At 42.0% G+C, this 10,172-nt stretch overlaps 1 non-coding gene across 1 annotated transcript; it reads left to right on the top strand.

Moving 5' to 3' along the window:
• The first annotated feature begins 225 nt into the window (after positions 1–225).
• Positions 226–308, top strand: TRNAL-UAA (transfer RNA leucine (anticodon UAA)). Its single transcript has one exon. It is a non-coding gene; the product is annotated as a tRNA-Leu (tRNA).
• Positions 309–10,172: the final 9,864 nt, after the last annotated feature.

The raw sequence follows: 10,172 nt of genomic DNA, 5'->3' as shown, positions 1-10,172 counted from the left end.
CCTCAGGGCAGGACTTCCCGCCGGGCCTTGCCCGCCTCTCGCTGCCACCGAGAGGGGCCGCCCGCGCGCACCACCCTGTACGCTCCGTGCCCTCCCGCGCTGGAAATAAAGCCGTGGTGCGCGGGATGGCGGAGGAGGGGGTATCCCGGAGTGGCCTAAAGGTCGCGGGCTGGCGGGAGTGCGGCCTCATATGTAGGAGTGGCTGAGAACCGCTTCTGTATCTGCACCAGGATGGCCGAGTGGTTAAGGCGTTGGACTTAAGATCCAATGGACGTATGTCCGCGTGGGTTCGAACCCCACTCCTGGTAAGTGCTGTTTTATTTTTTTCTTTTTCCAGAGCCTTGTTATCTTGCCGGGGAGGGTGCGGTGCCCGGGCTGAGCCCGACCGCAGGGAGCCAGGACCCGCCGGGCCGCGGCGGAAGACAACGAGGGGCGGGATCGGCGCAAGGGCGGCGGCAGGCGGCGGGCAGCGCCTGGGCTGTCGCGGGTCGTGGCGGCATGTCGGTGGCGACCGCCGCTGGGCAGCGCCTTGGGTCTCGCGGGCCTTGACAGCGTGTCGGTGGCCGCCGGCGGGAGCCGGTTGCGGCTGAAGGCGGTCTGGTCGAGTTTGCTGGGCTGACTAGCCCTACTTCAGCACCGTAACTTCAGCTTAAAGTTGGTTTCACAATTTTCAAGGGTTTTTCAAATGCATTTAGTTTTATTTTTTTCTGTGTGTTTCGCAGGATGCTCGGGCCTGGGCCTCGGCGGCGACCGTGGGCCCAGCGTGTGCTATCATCGGCTGCGTGGCGGAGTCGAGGACGGGGTGACTGGCATCCCCGGGCACAGGGCCCTGGGCCTTCCCGATCCTGCTGCACTGTGAAGGCCCCCGGGCGCTCGGCCGGAGCCGGAACTGGCGCAGCCCGGTGTCGCCGCTCCCTTCAGCGGGACGAGGTGCCGCCCATCGGTTTTCGCTTCTGTAACTCACCCCAGTTTTCTACAGAAGTGCCTGCTCAGGGAGCTGTATTTGGGCTAGCGATACCTAGAAATCACATGGCAAACAGTCCTCAAAAACCGTGCCCGCCCCGTTTGGTAGGAGGCAGTAGGACCGTGGTGGCCCTGCCTGGAGGCTTGCCCTCCCGCGCCGTCCGCCCCACGTAGTGACCTTTTCGCTGTAAGGCATAATTTAGGTATTTTTTATGTCTTTTTTTTTCCCTCCAGTTCCAAGAACATTGAATACTTTGAAGGCTACATGACAACTGTCACGGTGCTCTTAGGACGTGAGAGTGAAAGTACCTCGTGGGCTGGGGTTTTGGTTCCTAGTGCTGGCTGTGCCGTAAACTCTGCTAGGGGTTCAACTAAAGTTATGTGGAATGAGCAAGCAAGATTTTCAGACTAGCCTTCTTGGCTTTGGTTTGCTTAGCTGAACTGGTGTCGTAGTTGCTGTACATGTGATGTTTAACTTGCTACAGCATTATTTTGGTGTTTGGGTTTGTTTATTTGGGGGTTTAGGTTTTTTTCGACAGGTCAGTATCATTGTATTATAGTGTATTGGGAGTATGGGAAATGCAAATAAAGCACAAGCTGACGTATTTAAAATATTAGTGCTTGCCAAAGCATCCTAGTTGAACCCTAATAGAGGTAAATATAGTTGTTCTTAGCCACCTTGTTCCTGATAATTTGAGCTGAGAAATTATTCTGAGGGTTCAGTCCAAATATATTGTGTTTTGATACAGACTAAATAAAGGGAAGACTCTCAGGAGAGAGATGACAACTCATGGGCCTTCAATGCAATAGAAAGAAGGTGGTGAAGCATTTCAGACAGAATATTTTATTACATGCTACATAAAATGATCAGGCATCACAAAAGTGCACGTGATATAAACACGGAAATATGATAGAAGGGAATTATGTAGAGAAGTGTGGTCTAGTGGTGAATTTCTCAGAAATGCAGGTATATACACTGCCTTCTTTGGCTGTTACCACAACTGTAGATTCAAAACACACTACACTTTCTAGAACTGTTCATTAAAAAGCAGTACTGTCAGGTTCAAATGTTCTGTTAAGTAAGCATTTATTCCTATTCTTTATTAACATACAAATGAGTAAAAAAGGGTATGTGTTTGAATGCATCTTTTGCCTCTATTGTTGTCCTTGGAAACCCTCATCTTTGCATTCAAATTGCAAAGTTCTGCTTCCGTGCTTATTTACCAGCGTATTTGTACATACAGTAAGTGCTCATGTAGGGTTTATTGATGCAGTGTTGATCTTTATGAAGAGTTTGGCTCAGCTCTGTCAGTTACAGAATGAATTAGTGGCAGCTATTCAGCATTGTGAGAATCGTGGAATAAATCATAGCATGCTAGGGGTTGAAAGGGACCTCCAGAGATTAAGTCCAGCCCTTCTGCAAAGCAGGGCCACTTGGGGCAGGTCACACAGGAACGCATCCAGGCAAGTTGTGAAGATCTCTAGAGAAGGAAACCACACAATCTGTCCCGGCAGCATGTTCCAGTGCTCTGTCACCCTCACAGTAATTTTTTTTTCTCATGTTGAGATGGAATTTCCTGTGATTGAGTGTACATCCATTATCCCTCATCATATCACTGGGAAGAGGCTGTCTTCATCCTTCTGACAGCCATTCTTCAGCTACTTGCAGACATTGATAAGGTTCCCTCTCAGCCTTTGTTTTCTCCAGACTAAACAGTCCCAGGTATCTCAGTCTTTCCTTCTAACAGAGATCCTCCAGTCCCTTATCGCTCTGGACTCTTTCTGCTAGTTCCCTGTCTCTCTTAAACTGGGGAACCCAGTGTTTCAGATGTGGCGGGGAGGAGAAGGGTTGAAAAAAAGTAAACACAGTTTTTACAGAAACAGTAATCAAATACTCATCCTATCCCCCTAGAAAAACTCCAAAACATTTTAACGACAAAGCAATATATAAAACTGGAATTATTTGTCAGAAATGATTCCCTTACAGGTATAGCCTTTTCCTCAAAAGCTTTGTTTTGCAGGGAACTTTCGTCAGTCCTTTGGTAAAACTCTGTTCCCTGGCTTTTATAATGGCTTGCTAGAGCACATGCAGATCTTAAATGGAACAGAAGATTTTCGAGCCTTTATTGCTGTCAAGAAATAGCCATAAAATCTGGTAGCAACGGATATGTCCTGACCCCTTCCTACATTTTTCCATAAGGAAAAGGATAATCTGCTGTTGTTAGTGGTTTCTGTTTTGAGTGAACTGGCAGGGTGGTATAATGTGTTTCAGCTCTGGAGCTGACTGTGATTTTGGTTTAAGATTCTTACTTTATTAAGCAAGTCTTTTTTGGTGTGGTGGGTTTTTGTTTTTTTGGTTTTTTAATAGCTTTCTTGTTAAACCCTCATGAATTATTTGTGGTCACCTTTGCAATTTGACATTCTTACATGCACTTACTACGCTCTGGCGTTTAGTTCAAACAATATTGCTTTTCTTGGGAATGCATTCTGTGGATCGGTTGCTCTTCTAAAAGAGTCATTATCTGTAGGATCCTTACCTCATTTTTTTAAGAAATTGGAAAAGACAGTGACTAATGCTGCAATTAAAAAAAAAAAAGGCTTTGTATACAGATGGTTGAATGCTGCCCCAGAGGAACCAGAGGTGTTTCTTCTGCCGCTGCATATTTTTTGTCTGATAAGGAACCAGTTGATTGAATTAGATTTTTCATAAGAAAAAGAAATCACTCATTTTAACATTCTGTATGTTGTGGTATCTTGAGAAATTCAGTTTCATTTCCAGAAATGCAGAGCTTTTGCAAACACAGGTGAAATGAATGCATCACCTGCATTTTAAGTAGTTTCTGAAAAAAAAAAACCTCCAAGTGATATGTTTCTGAGCAGTCAGTTATTGGACACATTTGACATTAATCTTTCCATACCTTCATTTCCTATCATGTAAAACAGGGGTAATAGAAATATACCACCTGCAAAATGGGTTGCTGTGAAGTAAATTCACTCTTGTTTATGAAGAATTCAGATAGACACTTGTGTAATCTATCTGTATCAGACAAGCCTAAGAGTAGAATATCAACAAATTTGGAAAATAACATGAAATGAAATAGGGGCAGAGCCACCCTTTGAGCTCTGAAGACCTTACAAAGTATTGAACAACAGGTTAGCAAACAGGCACTGCATGATCTGTGCTGAGCAAGATGGGAGTCTCAGGAAAACAGCGAGCCATAGTTTAACTCAAAATTGCGTCTCGCTTCATGAGCAGGAGATCAAATCAAGAAGAAGGCAGCCTATTGGTGAGCTGTTAGGTGATATGTCAGTATAGTTTTAATACTTTTAAAAAACATTGAGCAGCTCTTTTTTTAATTATTACTTATATTTTATTGTGCAATAATATGTGACTTCAGTTAAACCGTTTTTACATGGTTCCCAGTGACCAGTATCTTATATTGAAGAAAAACTCTGTGAAGTTCTCGATTACTTCTGTAGTGCTGTATGTAGGATAATCATTAAACTCTCTGATTAGTAGACTAATTTTAAAGTCTGTAGAGTAAGACCAGTCTCCTGTGTTAGTGGGAGTAACTTCATGTAAAGTGCTTGGTAATTCTTGAATTGGTCTCATTTTGGAGCCTGTGTCATAAAAATGAGGGGTAGCCTGATTCTTGTCATTCTTGGTACACTTGTTCCAAGGTGATTGCTATATATAGTATAGTGTCAATGAGAACAAGAGGACACAGTCTCAAGCTGTGCCAGGGGAGGTTTAGGCTCGAGTGTGAGGAGAAAGTTCTTCACAGAAAGAGTAATTGACCACTGGAATGCGCTGCCCAGGGAGGTAGTGGAGTCACCCTCCCTGGAGGTCTTCAAAAAAGGATTGGATGTGGCACTTGAGGCCATGCTTTAGTTAGTCATGAGGTATTGGGTGATAGGTTGGACTTGATGGTCTCTCAGATCTTCTCCAACCTTATTGATTCTGTGATTTACACATGGCTTTATATAGGTTAATTTTCAGTAGCTGCTGGGCTGTTCATCTGCTTACTGTCTGATCTTGCCTGAAGTTTCTTAGAATCATTTAGGTTGGACTGGATAGTCAAAGCAGCTAAGTGGCACTGGTTATGTTGGCTAATTCTGCCTTCTTCTCCAGGGCATTACAACACTTACTCCCAAACAGATCCTTGCAACATTTTATTGCCTAACTATTTTTCTTGATTTTGATGAAGAAAAAAAAAAAATTGCTAGGTTAGTTTATTCTGAGCAGTAAGCTCTGGGGAATTGCAGGAATTGCACTGTGGAACTACAGGGAACTTGTGTGCCTTGACCACTGAAAGGACAGAACAGCAATTTGCATATCACTTATTGTTGTGCAAAGCCCTGCAATTTGTTTAAAGTGCAGATGGAGATAGATTTACTGACAGATTAGCCCTGCAGGTCTTGTCATAGGAACTTCAGCATTACCTGAGTGGTGTTCTCCCAGAGTAAGGATGGCACAACACGGCCATCAGAAGAGACCAGCTTCAGCTGTTCCAGTTAGTATCTGTCATTTTAGCTCAAAGTCACCTTCACTGGCAGAGCAAAGGGCAGTAGCTTTGCACTGAGTAAAGGGCTGTGGGCACTTGTTCCCTTTTTGCCAGCTCTCATCAAGAGGAGTATAAGCAGGTGGTAACACTTCACACCAGCACAGCATTATTGCTAAAGGATATTTTAACAAGTATTATAAGACTGGGCTGTGTACTAGACCACCTCCAGTTTGGGAACATTTTCCCTCATGTTGGCATTGCTATGATGGCAGTAGTCTCTGGAAGAAGGACAAAGCAGAAAATCATAATTTATAGTATAACAGCAAGTTTCACCTGAACACCTTCTAAGTGAAGGGCCCTGAATACCCAAAACTGGAGGCAGCATAATGCAGAATGCTGCAGCTAGGATTTCTGGGATCTTAGGGCATGGGCCTAACATGCTTTTTTCTGGGATTGTTTTGGTTGTGTTAAACTTACATCAATGAACTGGTCTTGATTCCTTCTTTCTGCCAGGGATGAGCTTTTGTCTGAGACCACAGAAAAGTACACACTCTTCTGGATATGGTTGTCTTAAATATGCAATTACAAAAATGCCTACTTTCCCTAATCATTTTAGGAGAAGAATGTACGTTCCAGATTCCTTCATTTTACTTGATTGCTGCTTCTCCTTCACCATCTGTCCAACAGTGACCCTCTTTCTAGGTTGGAAGTACCACAGGTTCTTCATCTGCCTCTTCTTCTGTGTGGCTGAAGTGGTTAATGCAGTTCTTGGCAAGCAATCATTCCCTGAATATGTGACTTGGTGCATTTGTGACACCTGTCTCTTGCTATTTCATCTTGTGTTGCAAACTTTTTCGTATGAGAGTGGAACCACTTGTGGGAAGTATAGACTGAATTAATGAGTTCTGTTTTGCAGCAAATCTGTGTTTAACGGTTGACGTGCATCTATATGTTTCAGCTTCACTCGTCCTGTCTTACATCTCTGTTGCTATTTTCTGTCACAGTCCTACCTTCTGATTTTTATGTGCATACCAAGAAACAGATCCAGCTGGTCTCACAGTTAGCTGCTGCTGAAAGAAGCAGAAGCACTGTCCTTTCTCTGCCCTGGCTGTACTGTATGTTCCCACTGCCTTCCTCTGGCATCGCCCAGTCTTTGATTGTCAAGTAATATGTAACAAACCAACCAATTAATTTCATTACTTAGACCTAAAATTAATCTCTGAGGTTATCACACTTTAAGAATTTTTCTGTGAACAAATGAGGAATAGCATATGTATGCTGGGCTCCTTAACATAGACAATACAGATCCACTAACAGGTTTTATTCATCACAGAATGGCTGAGGATGGAAGAGTCCTCTGGACATTGCTTAGTCCACCTCCCAGCTCAGAGGAGGGTGAGCATGGGCAGATGGGTTTTGAATATTTTTAAGGATGAAGACTCCATAACCTCTCTGGGTAACTCATGCCAATATTTGAACACCCTTAGAGTTTTTTCTAATGTCTTGAAAATAAGTGGTTTGTTGTGTCTAAAGCATTTTCTTTGTTTAAACTTACCTCAAATGTATAGATCAGTCCTACTGTAAATGTTAAATTGTTTTCTCTGCAATCAGATTTTTGTTTCTAAACATCCCAAGACAAAATGAAGGAGCTGCAAATGCCACAACGTGTGAGGACACCCACTGTATACACAGGTTTGCTGCCATGCACATTTTACTGAAGGTTCTATTGCAATAAAAACAAATCCTCTGCAAAGATCAAAGCAGATGCTTAATTTTAGATACTGAAAGCAATCCTTTTAATGTTTTTTTGTCCAAATAAATATGAAGTTGTGCAATATTTTGTTTATAATACGTACAGTAAGTTTCCTGTTGAACACCTGTATCTGTCCTTGTTGATAGACAGAGTCCTGTTACAGCATTACTCATTCTGGTATCACCATTAAAGCTCATGACTTGCAGGTTGAGACTACTGTAATTTGATCCCAGCTTTCCTTTAAAATGGTCTAGGAGCTATAGCACTAACAACTGACATTGGTCTATTGAGTTGAGAGAAGCACTTGCCTTTATCCAGTGCTACTTTCTGGCAGACCAGTAACTACCGGTAAAAAGCTCTTATTCCTGTGTTTACATAGGTGTTACCAATCTTCTTCCTGAGCAATCCTTGCTTACTTGCAGGGGCTAATTATTCCTTGTACTAAAGAGGCTGCCTCTGAATGAGGAATTTGAAAGGTCCATCTAGTTCAGAAATATCCTTTATGGAATGCTTTCAAAATCCTTTTGTTACTGTATTCAAACCAGAAATAATTTATTTCTTTAATTAGTGTGAATTTCAGCTTTTATCATAATATTTTGGAATGCCTTTTTGTTACTGTTCTGCAGAATGTTTTGCTGTGACCATAACTGATTTCATGGTCAAGTGTAATTTTAATTTTTATATACCTAGCTTAATAGCCATGGTTTCTGCAATCCATGTTTTGACAGTGCAGGTTGTATCTGTGCTAGTTAAGAAATCCTTTAGTGTTCTGTGACTGAAAACAGAGTGAGACATGCCCAACTTGTTGTACTGCATTCATTTGGATGACCTGCCCCAAAACTTATTTGACACATCAGTAAAGAAGAAATACTGAAGAAACTGGATCCAGTTTTTGTGATGCCTCTGCCTGCCCAACCCTACTGAACAAAACATTTTTCTACAAAAATGAATTATTGGATAGGTTAATAATTGTGTGGTATGAATACAAGAGTCAAATTTCATTAAGAGAAGAAAGCAGGTAATGCCCTCCAATAGTATAGAGAGCTGTCATGCATGAGGTAAGGTTTCTTCTTTATAGGAAGTAGTTAGGTAAAGAACTCAACTATCAACACAAGAAAAAGGACCTGGATGACAGAAGGTAGGATAACTCTGTCAGCTGAAATATTAACTACCTTGAGAGTGTTGAGAAATAGATAGGAATGGAGTGAGATTGGGCATCTTGAAACCATCATTAAAATGCTCTAAAACCAGAAGTCATGTTGGAGATTCTTTTCCTGTGCCTGTTCCTATTGCTTTTCTTGGTAATTCATCTCAAAGAGGGGATTTAAATAGAGTTTCAGAGTGTTCCTGGTTTACATTGAACTCTGCAGAGAATGCATAAGGAGATGTTAAGGTGTATGGTGGTAGTCAGCCCTCAAAAGGAGCCTCTATGGGTCCTTCAGGGACAGGGTTCATAACAAAGCCTCATATTCATCTGGAAGCCCTTAACAGTTCTGTCCCCATAGCCAGGAATGGGTTTAGATCTAATGTTAACTATCTCATAATGTTGTATTTTTTTAACAATTTGCACTAAGGTACTCTTAACTTTATACTTTGCATTGTGCATTGTTTCTTTTTAGGTACTGTTTGTCATTAACAGTTTTAGTGTGACTGCTTTCTGGGTAGTAAATAGATGCCATAGTGAGAGTCATTATACTTCCTTTGCAGGCAAAACCTCAGAGAAATTTCTGCAGGGAGGTGTTGGCACTGACCAACCAAGTTACCTACTACTACTTGCCCGTTAGCCAGTATGTCAGGTACCATCTTTTTGAATTGCTGTCCCTGACCACCTCTGTATTGATGTTTGCAGTGGCCTGCTCCAGTTAGCTTTGGCAGTTGTATAAATAGAGTTACACAAAAAGTGATTGTATGTTTTCACTTATTACATATGTTCATCTCTAAGAAAGGGGTCAGAGAAAGTAATTTGACTTGTTTCATCTATGTGAAAATTCATGTAAAACAATCTAATGCAGGTAATTCTTAACAAGGTATCTGACTTCCCTTAGCAGGGTGTCTGTAGGGGATGCTGTTCTGAGGGTATACCAAATTAGCTCTGCTGCTGCAGCAGTGAATGTTTATGGATATAAATTCATGGATCCTGTTCCTCTTGCTCCCACTGTGTAAGCAGGTTGTGTGTCACTGCAGTTTTGGTCAAGTGCAGAAGCTGCTGTATAAATAAAGTTGCAGCAATCTGTGCAGTAGTTACGCACCTAAAATTATTGTGCCTGAGCTTCTCCCTTTATTTACTGATCTTCAAACCAGCACAAAACTAAATAAAAAATACAAGCAGTTCATGCAAAAATTCCATTAAGGCCTGTAAAGAGTACAGGATAGTCTGGGATTTCTAGTGCAAGGGCGGAATTACAGTATGTTTCCTACTTCACAGGAATGTTGAAGAGGCATCTTTAGGTGATGGGAAGGCACATAAATATATATGGATAAAATATGAATAAGCAGTTAGCTTCTGGAGAAGAAAGGGTGTAGGTTGTAAACTCTTCGGAAAGCTATTCTTCCGTGCCACCAAATCATTTAAATCATGGAGTATTCTTTATGGGGTCTTAGAGCCGCAAAAATGAGCCCAGCCTTAAATTCATGTAAAGAGTAAATTAAATGCAACTAACAACTCTTGGCTTTTTGGAAATTGAAGGCCCAGTTTGCATTAACAAGGTTCAACTAGATGATTTCTTTCGGAAAAACATCTGGGTACGTTTTTCTGCATTTTACACACACACACAATAAAGTAACATTTCTGGTGACTGGTGCATTCTGTGTTTGAGCCTTGATTTGGGGAGTGGCGGGGGAAGGTGGGGCGTGTGTATGCATAACATTCTAGTACAAGTATTTGGGAACTACCTCAATACCTTGTTTATTTCCAGGACAAATGCTGCTAAACAGATTTGAAAGAGAACCAT

Source organism: Melanerpes formicivorus, unplaced genomic scaffold (genome assembly GCF_026170545.1).
Source record: "Melanerpes formicivorus ecotype bairdi unplaced genomic scaffold, bMelFor1.0.p_v2 SCAF_2, whole genome shotgun sequence".
NCBI lineage: Eukaryota > Metazoa > Chordata > Aves > Piciformes > Picidae > Melanerpes > Melanerpes formicivorus.
This window is presented reverse-complemented; position numbering and strand designations above follow the sequence as displayed.